General features: G+C 44.0%; 1 long non-coding RNA gene across 11 annotated transcripts in view; it reads left to right on the top strand.

The window, feature by feature from the left end:
* Nucleotides 1–21,515, top strand: part of Gm31814 — a 77,130-nt gene that overhangs the window by 34,289 nt on the left and 21,326 nt on the right. For 3 of the 11 annotated variants that reach the window (XR_001781990.1, XR_001781988.1, XR_003951914.1), the window contains exons 1-4: nucleotides 12,388–13,784; nucleotides 14,939–14,974; nucleotides 15,230–15,312; nucleotides 20,947–21,067. The exons of 2 other annotated variants lie outside the window; for them this stretch is intronic. This is a non-coding gene — a long non-coding RNA (predicted gene, 31814). Of the gene's footprint in view, nucleotides 1–7,980; nucleotides 8,033–12,387; nucleotides 13,785–14,938; nucleotides 14,975–15,229; nucleotides 15,313–20,946; nucleotides 21,068–21,515 lie in introns of those variants that run through there. 6 more of the 11 variants (XR_003951913.1, XR_875980.2, XR_001781989.1 and 3 more) reach the window with 6 other exon arrangements.

Raw genomic sequence — 21,515 nt, 5'->3', positions numbered from 1 at the left:
GACAGTGAACAGCTTTGGGGGACCAGGCTAGCTTGAAACAAGGGCTCCTGAAGCTAATTAAAAGCTTAGCTGGAGCTGTACTCTTCGTTCCTGAAGATCATTTGACCTCATTAAATAGGAAAAAGCAAGCAGAATTTTCTGATTTTTTTTCCCCTTCAAGTTCTTCAAGGCATGAGAACAATGAACAAGTGAAACATGTTCCTAGGGCATCCTCCAGTGGCATTGCTGTGGCTGATGAGCACTCATTCTCGCCCAGGGCTTCTGCAGTGTTAAACCCAAAGCACCTCCTCTCGTTGACTCTAGGTTTCAGCTTCCCCATCTCCTGCATTCTCTCCTCTGCTACCCCAAGGACCGAGAGCTCATTTACAGGCACAAACACAATGGAGCAGAGCAGTTACTTTGCTTTTGATTTGAGACGGGACCTCACTATATCATTTTATCAGCCTAAAACTCACTATGTAGACCAGGTTGACCTCTGAGTCACGGAAATCCTCCCAAACCTACCTCCCAAATGCTGAGGATAAAAAAGCATGTGATAGCATGTCCTATCACGGTCTTCATAGGGTAGCACTCCCATGTGTCCTTTCTCACATACCTGAAGCAAACTGTAGGTCCTGGTCACAAGGTTCCAGGCCAGAAGGGACAGACAACTTGATAGACTTTCCACATGATCCCTAGGCAGAATAAGAAATCTTACAACATTATTATCATATTGGACCATGGAGTTGATTATGGTCAACAGTAGGTCAGTGAACATGTACCCAGACCATGAAGATGATGAGAACTTGGAGCAGGGTGTGTGGAGGCAGCTGACTTTTAAAGTTTTGGCTAAAAGTTCCCTTGTAGGCATATATCACATCTAAAGCTCCCAAGGACCCTATAGCATAGAGATCACCTTCATTTTAAATGGGAGGCAAGAGAGGACCCCAAATGATCCTCTTCTCCATGATTGTTGGCTCTTGTAAAGTTAATAGAATACAATTAAAAGAATTCTAGTATTTCATACTATCAGAATTGGAAGGAATTATAGAAGTCAGGTCTACCTTCTAAGCCAGCTCTTAAAAGAGCTCAACGTTGGGAATGTAAATGAATGTGCTTCAAGCTACGGAATAGAGCTAACACGCCCACCCAGTTCTCTGGGCTGTCCACACAGAGTAGACCAGCTTTTTCTTCTTACTAAGAGCAGAAGAGCAAAGACATGAAGTTGTCATCTGGGAACTTGAATGGAACAAACGTCATGGCCTGCTCTGGCTCTAAGCCACTATCACCACTGACATGCCCTATTTCAAAGAGGGTCTCATTTAAAAATAACAAGAATAGAGCCTTGACAGTCTGAAAAAGAATAATTTACCAGTGATAAAATTGTCTATTGGTGTCTGTCAGCACCTCAGCAACTTCAAGCCTTTGAGTGTAGGGCTCAGGAAAGCGAGCTGTATATAATTTTTGAGTTTCATCTTAAGTATCAAACAGTGATGAATCTTTTCAAGGTAATAACTAGTTTGTTTCCTTCATTACTTGATTTGTTTATTTATTTATTTTTTTACCCAAAAGTGGGGTTCCAGAGGCAAGCTCTCTTTGAAATGCTCTTGGCCTATCTCAGAGATCTCTTGGGATCATATTTATTACTAAAAGGATTGCTGTGACTCTATAAATCAGAAATCAGACAGGGTGCATTTGTGGGACATGACTACAGGATACTGTATGAGATATTTGAGAAACAACCCTGCTGAATGGGCTGGTAGAGACTATAACAAAAAGTCACATGTCACATGTCACTTGTTCTCCATGTGACCATTGGCCCTGAGAGATTCTCAGATGGTCAATCTGTTGCTGTATTGGCTATCAGAGTCATTTGCCAGAGCACAAAATAAATGGTGTCCCAAACGACAGCTGGTGGGTGGCTTGCTGTCTGTGTCTAATAACTCCTTTGAGGTGATATCTCTGCTCCATAAATATCAAAAAGGACTTGAAGCCCAGCATTTCCTTATATATTCATTGAAATTTATATGCATCGTTTCACTGGCTCTCAAAAGAACCCATGAAGTCGATCTGTATTTCTGTATTAGTCAGGGTCACTGTGACTGTGATGAAAACCAAGATCAAAAGTAACTCAGAGAAAAAGATTTCATTTGGCTTATGCATCCCAAGGCACAGCTCATTGAGGAAAGCCAAGGCAGGGCTCAAGCAGGACAGAAACCTGGAGGTAGGAGCTGATACAGAGGACACGAAGGAGTGCTGCCTACTGGCTTCGCTCCTCATGGCTTGCTCAGCTTGCTTTTTAATAGAACCCAGAACCACCAGCCAAGGGCCCTCCAGCATGAACACTAATACAGAAAATGCACCACAGGCCTCTCCATAGCCCACTATTATGGAGGATTTTTTTTCTCAATTTAGACTCTCACCTCTCAAATGACTATAGCTTGTGTCAAACTGACGTAAAACTAGCCAGCATAATTAACCTCTTGTCAAATTGACACATAAACACATCTCTGGTAAGCTATAAACTTTGTTTACTTGTTCATCCCCTAGATGACACATTAATATCAACATTGCAATATAAGAATTTTTATACGCTTAAGATGTTCCATAGCCTTACAATTTCAAACATCTCTTTAGAAATATCCAGTCTCTTTTAAAATGCAAAATCTCTGTAAAGTTCCAAAATATCTTCGAACGTTCAAAGTCTCTCAACTGTGGGATCCAGTACAATAAAAAAATAAATACTTTGCCCAGAAAAAAAAAGACACTGGGTACAGCTGCAATCAGATCAAAACCAAACCAAAATCCAATAGTGTAAATAAATCAATGTTCAATGTGTGATTCACTCCTGATCTTCTGGGCTCCTCCAAAGGGCTCGGGTCCCTGCTCTGACTCCACCCTCTGCTTTACATACAGACTGGCTCCAATGTTCCGGTTGGCTCCATTGCAAGGCTGATGGTGTTTGTTCTTGGCACTTGGCAGTCATTTCATGGTAGTAAACTTCTGGGGTCTTCTGTTTCCACTGGGCTGCATTCACCAATAGCTTCTCCTATGCTCTGTTCATGGTACCAAGCCTCAACCCTCTTCATGACCCCTTCAATCCTTTGTCTTCAACTTCTACCAAGGCTGTACCTTGACCAATGGCCTCTGCTACCACCCGCCCCAGAAGCTCAGCTCCAGTTGTTCTACATGACCCATCCATGCCTTCTAAACCATTACCACCCAGAAGACTTTTATACACTACTACTGTGTTTGGCTGCCAGCACAAGGTACAACCTTGGCCACCTGTGGTACACAGCTCTGTGGGCTGAGCCTGAGGAAAAGCTACTTTCCAGATTTCCCTTCCATGATTCTGGTATCTTCTTCATTGCCAATAGTTTCTCAGCTCCAACTAACCACTATCAGTTGTCCTACTAAAGTAGGTTTCACTTCAATGGTGCTGATCTTTTGATAACCAGAGCTTATTCTCCAGCCCCAAATGAGAAGAACCACAAAATCTTAACTCAAAATAGTAAATGGCTGTGGAAGAAAATTGAAACTTCCCTCTGAGACTTCACAACCTAGACCTGCATTGCCCTCAACATTCTTATCTTCTCAGCTCTTACCAAACTGCCCACTGAACTGTTAACATTCAATGGTTTCTCTAGCTCAAAGTTCCAAAGTCCTTTCACAGTACTCTGAAAGACAACATGGTCAAGTCTGTCACAGAAATAACCCACAATCCTGGTTTGAATTTCGGTCTTAGTCAGGTTTGCTATTGCTCTGATGAAACACCATGACCAAAACCAACTTGGGGAGGAAAAGGGTTTATTTAGCTTACATATCCCAAGTTCATCAAGGGAAGTCAAGGTAGGTATTCAAACTGGGTGGAAACCTGAAGGCAGGGGCTGATGCAGAGGCCATGAAGGAGTGCTGCTTACTGGCTTGATCCTTATAGCTTGCTCAGCCTGCTTTTTTTTTTTTTTTAAGAACATAGGACCACTAGCCCAGGGTGGTACGACCTATAATATCAATAACCAATTAAGAAAATGCTCTTCAGGCTTGCCTCTAGTCCAATGTTGTGGGGACATTTTTCTCAAGTGAGGTTCTGTCCTCTCAGATGACTATAGTTCAGGTCAAGTTGTCATAAAACTATCCAGTGCAGGGTCTTCATTCTCATTCTGCAGACGAGGAAATCAAGATTCTTGGGAGTAAAGTGCTCTTCTCAAGTCCATAGATATTGGACAATGTCTCCCAAACTTGAATTCAAAACTCTTTCTTCTTTCCTTTTTATTAGATATTTTCTTTATTTACATTTCTAGTGTTATCCCCTTTCCTAGTTTCCCCTCGAAATCCCCCATATCCCTCCCCCTTCCCCTGCTCACCAACCCACCCACTCCTGCTTCCTGACCCTGGCAGTCTCCTATACTGGGGCATAGAACCTTCACAGGACCAAGGGCCTCTCCTCCCATTGATGACCGACTAGACCATCCTCTGCTACATATGCAGCAAGAGCCATGAGTCCTATCATGTGTTTTCTTTGGTTGGTGGTCTAGTCCCAAGGAGCTCTGGAGATACTGGATAGTTCATATTGTTGTTCTTCCTATGGAGCTGTAAAGCCCTTCAGCTCCTTGGGTACTTTCATTGGGGACCCTGTGCTCTGTCCAATGGATGGTTGTGAGCATTCACTTGTGTATTTGTCAGGCACTGGTATGTGTAGCTAGGTGCTTTTTATGTAATCACAAAAGCCAAAGAACCCAGGGACTGGAAGTTTGTTGAGAAAGAGATTGAATCTTTGTTTGCTTTTTTTTTTTTTTCCTTCACTCATCATTTATCATGGTGCTTGGAATATAACAGTCAATAAGTGATTGGACAAAGGTTGCTTAAGCTTCAAAATTAGGTTGTCCTGAAAAAACTCTGTGTTGCTAAGAAATGGAAGCTAAATTTCAAGTCTTCAGAGATGATTTCTTGAGGCCATGGATGGCTTCCCAAGTCCTGTGAATCATGTGAATACTTAGGAAGCAAAGGCATTCTGGGAAACACTTTGTAAGATGGGTTTACCAGTACTCCAGTTCTCTGTGTGTGTAAGCTCCCTTAGCTGATGCCCTGAAGAGCTGGCATGTACTGACTGTTGCTTTAGTCCAGATTTTTTTTTTTTTATTTAACCAAGTGTCGAAAACAACTTTAGATGGAGAAAATGAGTTGGGTGAGGAAAAGAAAAAAAAATCCATGAATCCCAGAATAACCTTCAGTTTGGTAATGATTTATCCTGTTCCATTGTTAATTTTGCAATTAAGCAAGAGTACTTTATATGCCTGAATGACCCATGGATTGTATCTTAATCAAATCAATGTGTCTGCAACATCAGACCGATCCAGTGCTCAGCTATTAGAATGACAAATGAGCAAAGTCCATGTTTTCTCCCTCCTTTCTTTTCTTCCCTTCAAGCCCTCTATCATGAAAGGTCAGCTGTGGGAAAGGCTGTTGTTTTGATGACTGCTATGAAATCCTATTGGTTAAAAAAATGTGAGAAGCCACCTCACCCACCCCCAACCCTGGTCAAACCAACCGTAAATGTGTGTGACTCTGGAGTTTGGATGAAAAAAAAAAGTGTGGTTAATTCTTCTCGTTCTGTACTTCCTGCCACTGACATTTGTTGCTGTTTCTGTGTAGTGAGGTTGAGGCTGTGTAGGAGAACTCGATGCAAGTGACCTATATTATGTCACTCTCTGTCATGACTCCTCTTAACCTCCATTCTTGGAATATCTGGGAAGGAGAAAAGGGAGACCCGGAACATCATCTATAATTTGCACATCCCAACAGTCTATAAATTTTATCACCTACATTTATGATAAGACACCTGAAAAATACAATGTGTGTGTTTTAAGACTATTAATTCTAAACAGCTGTTTTTTGATTTAGAGAAAGGGCCTGTGGTTTTCAGTCACTATTGATCCGTACTGAAGCTCCACTCAGCAACTTCCTGTGAGGACATCAGCAACAGTTTCCTTGTTCCATCCAATCTGTTTTAGGCAGTAGACAAGATCATGTGAAACAGCTTGTTAATTAGATCAAGTCACATCCCTGTTTGAAACTTTCTGATGGCTTCCCACTGTTTTCTTCACCTATGTGGAAGTTCAGAGTTCCTCCCATGGCTTAGAAGGATTCTGAATACAGCCCCTCCCCTCTTCAACGATTTTTTAAAAAATTCTTCTGCCATTTCATTGAGAATTTCATACACGTATACAATGAGAGACGACCTACACGCTGTCCCCAGCTCCTTTTTAACTTCATGTACACTTCTTTTTTAAGCCTGCCCTTTCTCCCCTGTAGTGGCCACTCTCTTTCCAGCCTCAGGGGCTTCACACAGGTTGTCCCTGCTCCTGCTCGCATTCTTTATGAAGGGCACCCCTTTAGACTCCTCTCTCCTACCTTGAAGAACCGTGCTATCCCTTCTGCTGTCTCATCATGGCCTCCTAACATTGCAGATGTTTCTGTCCTTCTTAATGTCAGTTTGCTTGCTAGCCTATATGCTGTCTGCATTTTACCTTCTCCTGGCTGTCTGATAGGAACGTCATGTTGACTTTCATAATACTTAAACCCTTCTTCCTGAAATGGAGAGTATCCATGCCATCATTCTTCTGCAGGTAGCCATGAGATTCATGCTGGTGTTTGCTTTGCACTGAACTTTGAGATGCTGGGATGTCAGCACGACATGTGAGGGGATTTTTGTTTTCCTAGTCTGTTCAAAGTTCATGGGCTCATGTATCAGAGTTTAGACACCACTGTTGCTTTCAACACATCCCAGGCAAGGCTACCCACACCTACACTGTAGCTGCTCTCCTTTGACCATATTATCATTTGATCATTTGACCACTGTTTTTCCCTTACCAAAGGAGCAGTCCTCGGAGGACACTCAACTCAACTGTTGGTCATGCTTTCTTACAGCATTTTCTCTTGTCCTCTATACAGGGCAAAGAGGGTAAAGAAGATGCTTAGAAACTGTTGGGGAAGGCATAAGAAATGTCACTGCTCTCCCAATTCTTTGTCAAAAGGCTGAGGTTTGGTCCTTCCCATCCCCTCCTGTCCTGAGATGCCACGGCCTACATTTATTTCATTGTACTTTCTCAGAACCCATAGCTCTGATGCTTTGTATTAACATCTCCTGGGATATTACTGCTATGCAAATAATTGCAGGAGCAGGAATGAGCTATGTGTGTTTTCAGCAAAGACAATGATTCTCTATATAAAACACTGGTTAAAAACAACCTTCCACAGCCTGAAGACTAAATTAAATTATCATATATATAATTAATATAGGCTATATTATAACTATATGATATAATTAATACAGTGTATATAAATTAAATATATTTTAAATATGTTACATATGTGATAGTATTTCTTTTTACAATATTGATTCTGAATAAAGTTAACTGATTATTATTCTGCCACCTTCACTAGTCACTGTTCTCTAGCTCCTCCAGAATCCATAGGTTTGAACCCAGGGTGGAAGAGAGACTCAGGTTCTCTTGGCCCACCTTGTCACAAGAAGTGTTGGTTTAATTTCAAGTGAATTTCAAGAGCATGGACCTCAGCCTGGAGTCTTCATGTCAGCTCTCTCTAAGCCTAGATGTCAGCCTCTAGACTTATGGTATGTGCAGGGAGATGAGTGGCAAGCAGATTCAGTGTGCCCTACTGAGTCACGGGTAGCAACCTACCAGACTGTCTTTGCTTAAAACCATGTCACTATCTGGTTTTATAAGCAAGTGCCTTTCCCACTTCCTAAGGAAATAAAACCCGAAAAAGAATGTGAGGTGAGCAGAAAAGAAACAAAGAAATTGCTGCTAGGCTACTGGAAAATCATAAAAAGAAAAAACAGTGTAGAACTATTTACTCTGTTCACTGGGCCTGGAAGGAAATGGTTGAGTTTTTAACCAGGAAGGCAGTTGCTACTGTTTTTATAACTGTTCCCTTAAAATGTTGATGGTTCCCCTGACTCTGAAGAAGTTCCGTGGATAGCAGGCATGGAGGGTCAGCAGCCCAGTGCTAGGGTGTCTGCCTGGGAAGCCTGGTAAGATGGGTAACTTTAGAAGGGGGGGGGGGGGAAGAGCCACCCAGCTGGCTTCCCAGCTGTTTCCTTCCACAGCCTGCCAGCAAGGCTGGGCTTTGGAACCTGTTGCCTTTGTTTTTTATGGATCTACCAAGGTTTTCGAGCTGAGAAAGAGGCTTCCTGCTCTATGCAACAGTCCTCTTTTGAGATTTCCATTCCCGGAAAGGAGGTCCTAAGCCTAGAGACACAAAGTTAGCCCATTTGAGTTGCAGAGTAGAGACGATGGGCTGGTTCTGCCATGCCCCGCAATGTGGGCACAGCCAGTCCCATCCATCACCTGTCTGTGATACTGTCCCTTCACAGGACAGGATGGTAGAAAAGAAAGGGTGCCTGCATCAGAGAGGCTGCAGAAGAGACCGCCTAAGACAATCACAGAATGCCTTCCACGGGACAACAACCATTGCATCCTGAAGAACATCAGGATAGGAGGGGGTGGTGGTTGAGAGTCAGGCAACAAGCTCTCTTAGGGGTGAATTTGCAAGTAAAGGAGCCTCAAGCTGGCTGTTTGTGTAAATAGATATTCTGTCTGAGTAAGAAATGAAATTGTAGTTTCTAGTGTGTGCTAATGTGCTATTTTGAATAAACCTAAAAGCCTAGGGGAAGAAACCCATTTTTTTCAAACATGCAGAATTGCTTTTCGTTGAAAGTGATCTTTTCCGCAAAAAAAGCAGGAACATGCGGGGAGCTGAAACTGTGTTAATATGTGATAGAGGATCGATGCCCTGCTGTTGTTACCAGACTCTACAGCAAAGAAACTGGAATATTAAGCGATAAAGTAAAAGTGAAGGCGTGGCGTGTGACAGTTGGTGAGGGGAGCCCTGAGAGCACCTTACAGTGTGCTGGAGCACCAGAAGACATGGGATGCTGGCTGCAGTCAGGGAGCACGGCCAGGAAGGGTGGCTGCTAGAATGGTGGCTGCTGCCCATCCAGGCAGAATCGGGAGAGTGAAAGAGTCAGTGGGCTAGAGCCTCGGGGAGCACTCTGTCAGACAGGTGGAGGCTGGGAGGAAGTTTGATTTAACTGCTAACACAGAGTTCGTGGGGTTAGTAAGGCAGGATCCATCTCTCGAGGACTTGAGAAGCCACATCGGGGTATTAGCCTCCAACCTTGAACCACTAAGTGATTTGTTCAAGGGGTGACCACTGATAACAATGCAGGCTGTAGGGCCTGTGTAGACACAGGTCAACCAAGAGAGGAAAGCGGCCTGGGCTCAGCCAGCTGTGATGCTCAATGCGGGGAGGTGGGGGGGAGGGGAAGAATTGGGAGAGGCTTCAGCCGTCCATTGGCAGATCTTGGCAGTAGGGCAGTGGAGGAGATGTCACATACTTTAGCAGGAAGGAACCTTTGAGGTTGATACCCAGGAATTTGATGTGGGGACAAGGTGCCATTCAGAGAGGCAGGAAGCCGGGCAAGGAAGAAGCAGATGTTGGGAGAGGGGTATGGGTTTAGTGTGGAGAGAAAGATTTGGGGGTTTCAGCATATACATCATTATCTGTCAGAATATTTGCCAGGTACAACCTGCATCACACCCAACTATCAATACTCAATAAAGAGGTCGCCAGGGAAAGGTTTCATAATGGCTAAACAGTTTGTAAGTATTTTATCTGTGAAATGGGCACAGAGAATATAAGATCGGACATTCTTTCATAAAAGCAACTGGGACTAAAGGTTTCTGAAGAGGAACGTGTAGACAATGCTGAAGAAATGGGAGAGACTTCTTGTCTTTCTTCTCTAGTCTCTTGTTTCTGGGGTTATCTGGTCCCACACTCCTTTGAGGCCAGCATGTGCTAATTTTGTTTGTATTGGTTTTCTTTGGGAGGGGGTGGTACAGTACAAATGAGGCCCCGCCCACTCCTTTTCTTTTCTTTTTTTAGTATAATTCAAGAGGAGGGGAAAGCTTTCATCGAAAGACCAGATGTCTTCTGCTGTGGTCTTTTTTGTGGTCGTTTCATTTTATTTTATTAAAAAAAAAAATCCTCTTGCAGATGAAGCTCATTTAAACACAATGGCAAAGCCACAAAAAGGCTCTGCTCAGAGGAGCTTCAAACTGGGCTGGACTCAGCCAGGGAGACCAAACAAGGAGATGTCCTGTCCCTTTGGTTGCCCCCTTTCAGGGGCCAGAGCAGCTGCATTTCAGATGCAAGTGGAAGATGGAGGGTGGGCGGCAGGGGTGGGGTGGGGTGGTGATGGGGGGTGGCGCTGCTCAGGAAGCTGGTGTGCAGGTGTCGAGGATTCCAGAATCACTCCAACAACAGGCTTTGGGAACACAGAGCCCACAAAGAGGCCTGAGCGCGCCCGCTCAGAGGGCTCAAGTGGGCCCGCAGCTGCACTGGGCATTCCTGTTTGTGGTCATCAATGGGCCCTGTATTGAGAATTTGAGAGGGAGCAACTGGCACGTTCAGAGAAAGGAAATGCCTTGGAAGCAGAGTGAATGCTAGGCTGCAGGGGCTTCCCCTTGGCTCCGCTCATTAGTTCAACTCACGCCCATGCATAAAATAGAGATTTGAAATATGATATCACGGCATCCAAAGTCTGGCAGGAATCCAGGGAATCCTCGGGCCCACCTGTCCCTAGAGATGAGAAAGGCCTCTCCAAGGGTCAGCAACGTGCCCCGGGCCACACCTTGTGCCAGTGAGAGAGAGAGAGAGAGAGAGAGAGAGAGAGAGAGAACACAGGAGGAGACAATGCATGCTCTGGGCCCCCTCTGCTCTATATATTTTTGCATGTAGTAAATTTTTGTACAATTTACAAGGAAACCTATGAGAGTATCTTCATAATTTCTTTCTTTTTAATATGGGGAAATTGAGACTAGTTAACTTATAAATTATCCCCAATCGAAAAGTGAATGAGTAAGTCAGGATTTGAATCCATCTATATATTTGTATGTATGTATTATTTTCCTCCAAAGCCATCTCTTTTGTTATGCTTTATTCCTGACTCCTAGGCAAGTGTTGTTTTCTCTCAAAATGATACACATCTGTACACAGGCAAATAGTGTTTCTTTTCTTATATGTGAGAAATGTGCTCACCTACATTTAATGCTGAAATGTGGAACATTTGTCTTTAAATATATAAAGTATTCACATACAGCTTAAAGCTGTGGTGATCTCTTTCACATAATATGCATCTACTAACTGTTGGATTTTAGTTGTTCTTTTTTATTTGAAAGGCTACTGTTTCTTAGAGATAGAAACAGTATAGGCTATAATTGTGGTGTCCACTAGCCTTTAATTCCTATGAATCTTATATGTTTACATTGTACCTGCACTCTTGAGGCACATTTGCAAGCCCTGTCTTAATGCATCTTGTTAGAACTAGAAAGGATGTTGTAGGCAAAGTCCTCAGTGCAATCCTATAAATAAGAAAAGCGAGGGCCAGAGAAGATCATAGTGAAGAACTAAGCTCAGGTCTTCCTACTGCAGAAGCCGTTCAGTGAGGGGCAGGCTGATGCTAGCACATGAGAGACTAGAGCCATTAACGCTGCTAACACACGCTTCTCTTTGAAAGCTGTTGTGTGATGTGTAGAACTATGTATAGGTCTGCAGACAGACAGGCTGAGGCGTGCACGTGTGTGTATGTGGGGGGGGGGATTCTAGTAGAGGGAGGGGACAGGAGAGAGAGACAGGGAGACAGGGAGAGACAGAGACAGAGAGGGAGTGAGAGAGACAGAAAAAGACACACACACACACACACAGAGCAAGAGAGCGAAAGAGCGCTTGTGGGTGGCACCTCAAGGTGTGGGTGGTACTGGAAGGGAAGGGATGGTTGTGGAACGGTGACCTAGAAGAGGTGAGACTCTGTGGGTGGCTTTCTTTGCGCAGATGTATCACCCTCTGCCTGTCTGAAGGCTGTGGCAATCCTTGGGTGAGTGCCTTCAAAAGAGCACCCAGTGGGTAGAGGACAGCCATGACTATGCCGATAGCAGGGCTAGGGTCCTGTTCTAAGGTGGCCTGCCTGACTCTGGACACTGATTTTTGAGCAGTTTGGTGACTTCAACCAGAGTTTCTGAGAGCAGCTATTTTGCTGTGGAGGTGGACCCACAACCCTTCCTTGGGAATATCAACCCAGCAGTATCCCCTGCTGAGTAATGAGGCAGGAGTGTGACCTGTCTGTTTGAAGAACAATACAGCAGGAGATCTGAGACTGCGATGCTTGTGTGCTGTTTAGATCACACATCTGTGCTATGGACAGAACACTGGGGAACATAGAACATCAGGACCATAGGGGAAAACAGGCCCTATGACTTCACAATGGCCTTTGATAGTTCACATTTTCAGCAAGTATTTGTTGAGTGGGTTTTCAAGGACCTCTCGGTCCATGGGAAAGAAAGGCATAATCGAGCCAGCACAACAGGGTGCCCATGGGAGAGACAATTTGGGTGAAATGTAGAAGATGGGGAATTTTGGCTGAGAAGCACACACCTGAGAGGAGTGGTGTCTTGGAAGATTCAGAAGTGGGAAGGGTGTAGTGTGGTATGGGACTCGGAGGGCTGGCTGGACTCTAGGGTGTGTCACTGTATGTATGAGTTTGTGGGGTGGGGTCAGCAGGCCAAACCAGCAGGCAGGGAGGTGCTGGATTATGTAAAGCCTGAATCTGGACCATCCTGTGAGAACTGGAGGAGGCCAACTGAAGCATGGCAAGATTATAAATGAAATTTGAATGTATTGTTTCATGTGTGATCTGAAAAACAGTCAGAGGGGAGACCAGGAGGCAGGGAGATAAGTGAGAAGAGGGGAGAAACAGCCATAAGGGACGATGATGGCAACGTGTCTATATTAGCTGCAGAGGGGGAGGACAAGAGAAAAGATATGAGAAATCCTGGCACTAGTGTTCGTCTGGACATCAGAGTGACCTAGAACACAGGAAGATGATGGCTTCATCACATGGTTTCTAGCTTGGGTGACTAGTTAGGTGACTAGGTGGCACAGTTAACCAGCAGAGGAGCTGAATGTGGATAGTTGACCAGGTACCTTGTGCTCATGTGCTGCTTGCACAATGCTCAGGGATGTCAAAGTGTAGCCATGGGGGAAAGAGACAGCCTGGAGCCTAGCAGATACACACTGCTTGGGGGTACAGGATGTACTTAAAAATCCAGTCCATCCGCAGTGTCCAATACCTATCTAACTGACCCCAGAGAACAGAGGATGCTTAGCATTGGTACAGAGAGGCATATAGGAAGTACACTATGAAGTGAGGCAGACCACACAAGGAAACACCCAGGCCCCTGTCTGTCTGTGTGGTATCAGAGCCACAATAGGTACCAGATCAGATCTCTTTGTGTTGGAGCTTGTTGCGAGATACAGTGTGCACTCATTTCCTCTTCGCCCCCACCTGCTTCCCACTATCGGTACCTCCTCGCCTTAGTCACCGAACTGAGTCATCTTAGAGGCGATTCTGGCCACCTTTCCATCCATCAGGGTGCACGGTTTGAGAAGGAGTGGCAGGGCATAGGTTTTATCATATGATGGCTGACTGGGAGCATGAAAAAACGGTCTCTACTCTGGGTTCTAATCCACATATTGCCTTTGGATTCTCAGAAGTTGGTGTCCATGATTCTTGGACAATAAGAGAGGAAAAATGTGATGGAGATCGAATCTGTTTTGTGGGCTCAGCAAATGCAGAACTTGTCGACATCGGCTCCCATTCATACTGGCCATATAGGCAGTGGTATTATCCTCAGTGGGGTTAATTAAGCCTTTCCTCAAGACTACACGTATGTATAGCTGTTATCGTTCAAAGACCAAAGTGGTGTATAATATTTCTTTGCCTCCTTATATCCCAACCAGGGGAGAATGGTTTTCAAGCTAAATCATGATGAGTACCTACTAAGTGCAGCACCAACTACTGGGTTAGAGGGGTTTCTGTAGGACTTGAATTCTTAAAAAGCTCAAGCATCCCTTAAGGGATCCCCCTTTCCTTCAATACTGTCTGAGCCTCATCTTTAAGGGGAGTCTCCATGGAAGGTGTTTAGGTAGGTGGCCAGAGAAGAAGCTAATACTGGCTATAGGATGCTACTGAAAGACAGAATGGGTACTGAATGCTCAGTGAAAAGTTCAAGGGAGATATCTCAGTTTTTTTAGATACATCTTGCAGTGTGAAGCTTTTGTAAACAATGGAATCTGGGGCAGGAAACTACGGTCATAAAAACTAAATGCATTGAAATGGAGGACTGTGGGACATGTCAACTGCCAGGTTAGACATGAAGGGCAGCAGGACAGTTGATAAGTGATTGAAAGAGGCTTTTAAGGCACTGCTAACAAGAGATGAATTGCTACAGTTTTGAATACTTGTTCTTCAGACACGTAGTCAGTTATCGGTTGTATGTATTCTTGGTTCCAGATGTTAGCTAGGCTTTGTTGAGGGGGTGGCTAAACAGCGAGAAGGGGTCTTGAAATGGTTTTGAAAATGTGAATACCATGAAAAGTGGTGGGTAAGTCCATGGAATAGGTGGCTGGTATTTTTAAGAAAGGGAGGTGGTGGAAAAGACCCTTTGAAGGATTAGTGTTAAGGCTGAATCTGAAATGTAACTAGGTGTGTGTGTGTGTGTGTGTGTGTGTGTGTGTTGAGAGAGTAGTGGACACAGGGAAGAGCAGCACAGAATAATGTTTCAGAATGATGACCTTAACAAAAGGAGTCAGATGATAAGTAAGCCAGAGAACTAACAGGACAGAATGGTCTGGAAGCCAGCCACACTTTCCCCACTCCCTTGGACTCAGTTGTTGGGTCATGCCCTTGAGTTCATCCTAAGAAGCAACTGCTGAAGCCCTGGTCTTTGGTTTTACATCGTTTTTCATTCTTGGGTTTTGTTTTTGTTTTTTGTTTTTTGTTTTTTGTTTTTTGTTTTTTGTTTGGACCTTCATGCATCAGCGTCTTCTCCTGGAGTAAAATAGAACACATGCCCCGGTAACGAGCCTGGCACAAATAAAAAATGACTACATACAAATTGCACATAGACACAAGACACCAAGCACTGGAGTGTTGATGTTGAAAGGGGTGTTGTAGCTTTAACTGACCATGTCTATGCACACACAGAACCCAGGAGTTGAAACTGTCTCTAGTGGACATGTGTGGCATTTCATTTCCATGCCTACATATATCTAAAAGAAAAACAGGCTTTGGATAGAAGAGAAAATTACCTCCATTTATCTTCATTTCTAGGCACTGCCTTCCAAGGGGTTCAAACAGTCTTCAGCATGGAGCCAAAGTACATCATATACAAGGATCAGTGTTCAAGATGGGATGTAAGTCTAGAATTCTGCACTCTTAAGTGACACTTTTGAAGAGAGCTAACCCAAGCCAGGGCTTTCCCCTTTGTTATGCAGGAACCGAAGAACACGTTAGGTTCTTCAGCTTTCATAGACAAATGTAGAAATATCCCCATGGTACTCAGGAGGTCCACATTCTAGGAACTTTATGTACTCTGACACTTCTCAGAGGGTTGGTGTGCTGCAAGGACACCAGCTCTGAAGTCAGGGTATACATTTGTCTTGGTTTCATTGTGTATTGTCTGGTGACCTTGGACATAGCCATTTTCCCACTTGGGCCCCATTGTTTCATGCCTAAAACAAAGCAGTTGGTGTACAGCTGCTGAAGGCACCCCTCTCCGAGGACCGTGGGCAGCATTTAAAGAGTATTTGGGTCAGTTGATTGATGGACTCGGTTGTTGGATGGTGACTGGACTGTCTACTCTGTGGACTGGAAGGGTCTGCTCTTATTCTTCTGGCTCTGCATCTGAGCCCAAACTGAAAAACGATGTTCTCCACACTTTCAGCATTGCACACTTTCAGCACTACACACTTTCAGCACTGTCATTTCATGGGTGCCTTCTGCACACTTTGAACATTTGTGGTTGGTGAGGCCTCTGCATCTATGACAAACAAAATTTGATTTAGAATTTCGGCAGCAGTGCTCAGCTGTTGTAAACCTAGAGAAAGATGACAGATATCATGATGAGGCATTGCCAGGGTGTGGATAGTCATGCTGACTGAGACCAAACCAACAGCTGTTAAAACTTTCCCTTTTACCTCCAGGATCCAGTGATTTCCCTCCACCAGGAGCCTAAAGATGAGTTCCCCTGCCAGTTAAGAGTTTGCTTGTAAAATTTAGTACTCTGTCTGTTTTTACACACTCGCCATGATGCACGTACATGTATAGCATATGTCTGATTTGATATCTGCATTTTCCTTGGTTGCAATAACTCTATTTAGTGTAGCTAATCTCTCATGGACCTATGATTGATTCATTTGGTTGGTTCAAAGCAGGGATAAAAAGTCTCTAGAACTTCAGTGCTGGAAGACAGCCTGTGAGGAGTTGTGTGATCTATCCCGTGCTAAGGTAGTTTTAAAAAGTAGATTTATCCTTCTAACCTCCCAACTCAAATATGGATAACTCTTCTATGTACAATTTCCTTAGCTTTCCATAAGAACCCAGTGATCTGGACCTGGTGACTCGGGAGGTCAAGTCAGGTATATCTTTGTGACTTCAAAGCCAGTCTGGTCTGCAGAGTGAGTTTTAGGATAGCCAGGGCTACACAGAGAGACCCTGTCTCAAACAAACAAACAAACAAACAAACAAATGGACAAACAAACCAAAAAAAAAAAAAAAACACATAGTAAGATAGGTGAAACTGCACGAGGAAATATTCTCAGAAAACCACTCTGGTAAGCAGCAAATGTCAGCACTAAAGACAACTAACTACACCTGACCACAGTCGCCTGCTGTGATTGTATGTCTTGTCATTCACAGCAGAAATTCAAGGAACCGTATGCTCCGAATCTGACTGCCTTATGCTTCTGGATTGCTACTGGGCCCAGTTCAGTGGGTGACCTAGACAAATGCCCACCATGCAGTGGGCTTTCCTTGCCTTCATTATGAATGTTAGCCCTCTGGTGAGACAATTTCACTCATGGCTCACAGATCAGTTATTCTCTGCCCCTTTGAAAGCCCATTTCATGGTTCAATAGAGCAGAGTTTTGTCCAGTAGCACTCTGTCTTGGTGGCTTCAAAGTGCAGCCCCCACCCCACCCCTGGCTCTGGCTGGGTTTTGGGCAGTCATACTTAACAGTCTGATGATTAAGTGAGCAGCAATAATAACACAAGAGTCAGACTTGGCTCCAGTGCCCTCCTGAGGCCCAAGCCTCACGCTCTAATAGAATGAGTAGGAAAGGATACATTTGCAATCCTGAAGAATTCCTGCTTTGTTGTTCTATAGCCAGATAGGACCAGTTTCATCATGGACCGAGATGCTACACACTTGTGTTCTATGGACCACCTCTTAGAATAACTAATTCTAAAATTATCCCAAAGTCAACCCTTCCTACTACACGTCTGAACTATGCTACTATCTCAAGTTTGTGAGGCTTCAGTTTTTCTTCTAAGCATTAATCTAAAAAAACAAACAAACAAACAAAAAAAAAAACACCCCAAAACCCAAAAAAAACAAACCATCTAGCTCTGGTACCTTGGGCTCTAAGGTCCACAGAAATGGAGTGTCCTAACTTGTTTCTGTCCCGTTTCTAAGCTGGTCCTGGCACAAGGACCCTACTGTGACGTGGCGGTACACTTCCAGAGTACAGTACCCTCAGATGCTCCAGGAGAGAGGCCTCATAGTTCACATCAGGACAATGCAAACTGAGCTATGCATTTACTGTAATTCTAATCAGATGATTCTATAATTGGAAGGACACCAGTGGCATTCTGTCTTTGGAGTCTTCTCCATTAAGTGACTGAACAAGGGCCAGGGGACCTTTGATTGTCCCAAATGCAGATCCTGAGTGAGACTCTGGGATGAGTGTGTCATTATGTTCCATTCTATTATAAGGTCCCGTTCCTTTTCCTATCTTGGTAAGATTATGAAGTGTTAGTAGGTAGCAATCATTCCCCATGCATTCTCACTAAAATCTTCCTAACTGTGATTCTAGCTATGTAAAACAAATAAAATCTGTGTGTGTGTGTGTGTGTGTGTGTGTTTGGAGCAAGGGGTATCTGCAGATATGTGGATAAATATTTTAGGCAAGTATTTCCAAGTCTAAACCATAGTCATGTATGGTTATGTGTCTGAAAGTAACAAAAATACTAATCGGAATGCATGAATCTCTGACAATACCTAACGTAAGAACAGATTCAAACATCATGGGCAGAAGTGCTGCAGAATTAGTTTGTGATTGAAGCATTGCAAAGTGCTGAGAGTAATGCAGAAAGAAAGCAGGCACAGACCTGAAAGGCTGGTAATTTAGAGAGAGATAAATTAGGATCATGAAAATAAAAAAACAAAAAACAAAATACAATCTGAGGCAGAAAGTTCATGGCCATGGCATAGGGAGTTAGAGGAAGAAGAGACCTCTAACTGGCAAAGCCTGGTTTGATTCTTGGTGGAGGTGAGATTTTTTTTTTTAAAGCCAGACTTCACTGGATAAAAAGACTTGGCCCAGAAAGCAAAAAGGAAGAGAAGAGATTACAGGATCACAGGCTGGTACAGGAGTAGGAAGACATGGAGCTGGTGAAGATTACTTTCAGGGGTTAGTCAAAAATGTTCTAGCACATGCCTGTGGTCCTCCTTAAAATATAGTTCTGATCTAGGGCAGTCTGGATGGGCCTGACATTCTGCACTCACAATAAACTCCCAGGTAATACTTCTACTGACCTTCTGGGGCCCTCTCCATAATAGGAACCCCTTGAAGTATCTCGATCAGAAGTGTTTCTGTTCTCACCGCCAGCCTTAAAATGTCCCTTTAAGGCAGCGGCTCTCGATCTTCCTAACACTGCGACCCTTTAATACAATTCCTCATGCTGTGGTGACAACCCACAATCATAAAGTTCTTTTTGTTGCTACTTCATAACTATAATTTTGCTACTGTGATGAGTCGTAAAATGGAATATATGATATGCAGATATCTGATATAACCCAGGACTCAAGACCCACAGGTTGAGAACCACTACTTTAAGGCGCTGTTCTGATGCTGGACACACATGATAACAGGTACAGCAAGAGAGGTTCCTCTGAGCCTTTGCTTGCTTTGCACTGTCCTCCTCTTCTTCTCATGAGCTGAAGAACCCAGATGGGAAGAGAGTGCAGTGAGGGTCCGGGAGGGTCACACACGAAGACTTTGATGCTGGAAACTAGACAATGTGCACTGCAATGTAAATGTTGCTCTAGCTTCACAAATGTTCTCTTGTCCTAAACTGTTTCCTGAAGGCAAGGGGCGAGCTGATTAGCTCCTATATGTTTGGCAGAGAGTTAAATAATGGCCCCCTAACTTGATCACTGATAAACTATTATCCTAAGATGACACTTCAGTTGCAGGTGAGGAAAAGAACTGGAATAAACATCAGGAGAGCTAACCTAAGTTCTCCAACCTTCCTGATGGCAGAGGAATATCTTTGCAACATGAGAGGTGAATCCTTTCCTTGCTATCATTCAAGTTCTGCACAAGGATCAAAGAGCTAGCAGGCATGAGGGCACTCTCTAGATCTTGACGCTAGCAGGCATCACGGCCACCCCTTCTTGGGCATGGAGACATTAGACTTTTCTCATAGTCTGGGTGTTGTTAATGGAACAAGTTAGTGACCCCAAGGAAGGAATGTAACAGCCTCAGGGTCCAGGCCTTTAGGTAGCATGGCAAGAGTTTGGTCCCTCACTCCCTTCAAATCAGGGTGCCTGTCAGACTTACCTTTGTATGTCTGACTGTGTAGCTTTCTATAGTCTCTGGGGAAATGTTATCGACAGTAGTATTGCCTTTCAGACCGTCCCCTGGGAGTAGCTTGAGGCTCTATATTCAAATGCCACATCTGTTTCCTGAATGCTTTGCTGCCCTAAAAGGTCTTTGGGGGCCATGTCCCAGAGCAGGTCTGTAGGCAGGGAGGAGTATTTACTAGGTAAGGGCAGAGGTAGAGACTGGTGGGAAGATACCATTAACTACCTTTTAGGTATAAATGTGCCATTCAAGAGGAATTAAGGAAGCAATTCCAGAGAGCCCACCCGCAAAACCAATACCTGGATCAGGAAGTGCAATTTGAGGGAAAACTCTATTGCATTTTATAGTTAACACAATTGAGTGCTCTTCAGATAACAGTGGTTTGAACCTCGGAGGTCAGGTTTAATCCCAGAAACCCTTGCATACGAAGAAACCAAAGCGCTTAGCAGTAAGGGCTTGTCCTGGTTGCTCTGGATTGATTAAGGACCCCTGGATAAACCCCCATTTCATGCTGTTGGAGGAGGGTCATCATTTTTGCCTTTCCTGGTTTCAGCTCCATGCTCTGCAAACTCAAGAAAGAGCTTTTGTCTGCTGCCTATATTCTCCTCCATCCTGAGGGGAGGGTGGGTGTGGATCCTGGGACAAGGGAATCTGCTCACCTGAGCTCCCATGTGAAGTGAAAGTCAGCCCTTCTCTAATAGCCTCTCCAGAGGAGCTTGCAGCTGTGCTCGCTCCCTGCTCTCAGACTCACCTGCCCAAAAGAGAACCAATGAACTTTTCAAGCAGTTAACCACAGGGTGATGCCTAGGCCTGTTTTCTCAGCCAGGTGCTCCAGGAGGGAAGTTGTATGAGTCACTGTCAGCCAGAAATGTAAATCTGACCCCAGGTTTCCTTTGCAGTAAAATCCAGGTCATTAATAGTAGTGACCATCTGCATAGCAGGTTACATTCGCAAAGAATTTTACATAGTCATTTGCTTATCACAACTGTTCAGAGACCTCTTATTGTTGTCCCCATTTTACAGATAAGGAAAATAGATGCCCAGAGGTATCATATTATGCCCAAGGTGACAGGAAATTTGCGTGACAGGCCCTGGACTTAGTTAAGCCTTGGGACTTGATAATTCAGGGTTTATACTATGTCTCCTATATCAGTATTTCCCTCTTGTCTCTTCATCCCCAAGGGCTGTAACAAAAGCAGGAAAAGTCAGACAGCTTGACGCATTGACTTGAACTCCATGTTTGAAGAAGGGGTAGTCACAGCCTCCATGTGGTGTGGCATTCATGATGCAGTGCCCAGAACAGGTAGGAAATGAAGGCTAGCTTGACCCTGCTTATATTCCTGCCATCTGGACTTTTCCATGCCAGCATTTCTTCATAGCCCCTTCAGTTCTTTAAGGAAACAAACACTAGCAGAGTGCATTGTAGGTCATCTCTTCCTAGCGCTTGCTTGCTCACTCGCTCTCTCTCTCTCTCTTTCTCTCTTCCCCCTCACCTCCAGTGCAATTATCATCCCAAAGTTGATGTGTTTATGTGGTCATGTCCTGTCCACGTTTGGTTCATTTCCTCCATAAGTACCCAGGACAATGTAGAGCATTGTTTTATGTTTCAAACATTTCAGGAATGATATAATACTGACTTATTCTGAAAATAACTTTTTCCCCCCTTTTAACCTTGTTTCTTTAGGCATGGCAATATTGATACCTGACTTAGCCTGAGTTCATTCACTTTAACTTCTAACCCCATAACATCT

The sequence above is a fragment of the Mus musculus genome, chromosome 16 (genome assembly GCF_000001635.26).
Source record: "Mus musculus strain C57BL/6J chromosome 16, GRCm38.p6 C57BL/6J".
NCBI classification, from domain to species: domain Eukaryota; kingdom Metazoa; phylum Chordata; class Mammalia; order Rodentia; family Muridae; genus Mus; species Mus musculus.
The sequence above is the reverse complement of the archived record's forward strand: the minus strand, read 5'-3'. Positions and strand labels throughout refer to the sequence as shown.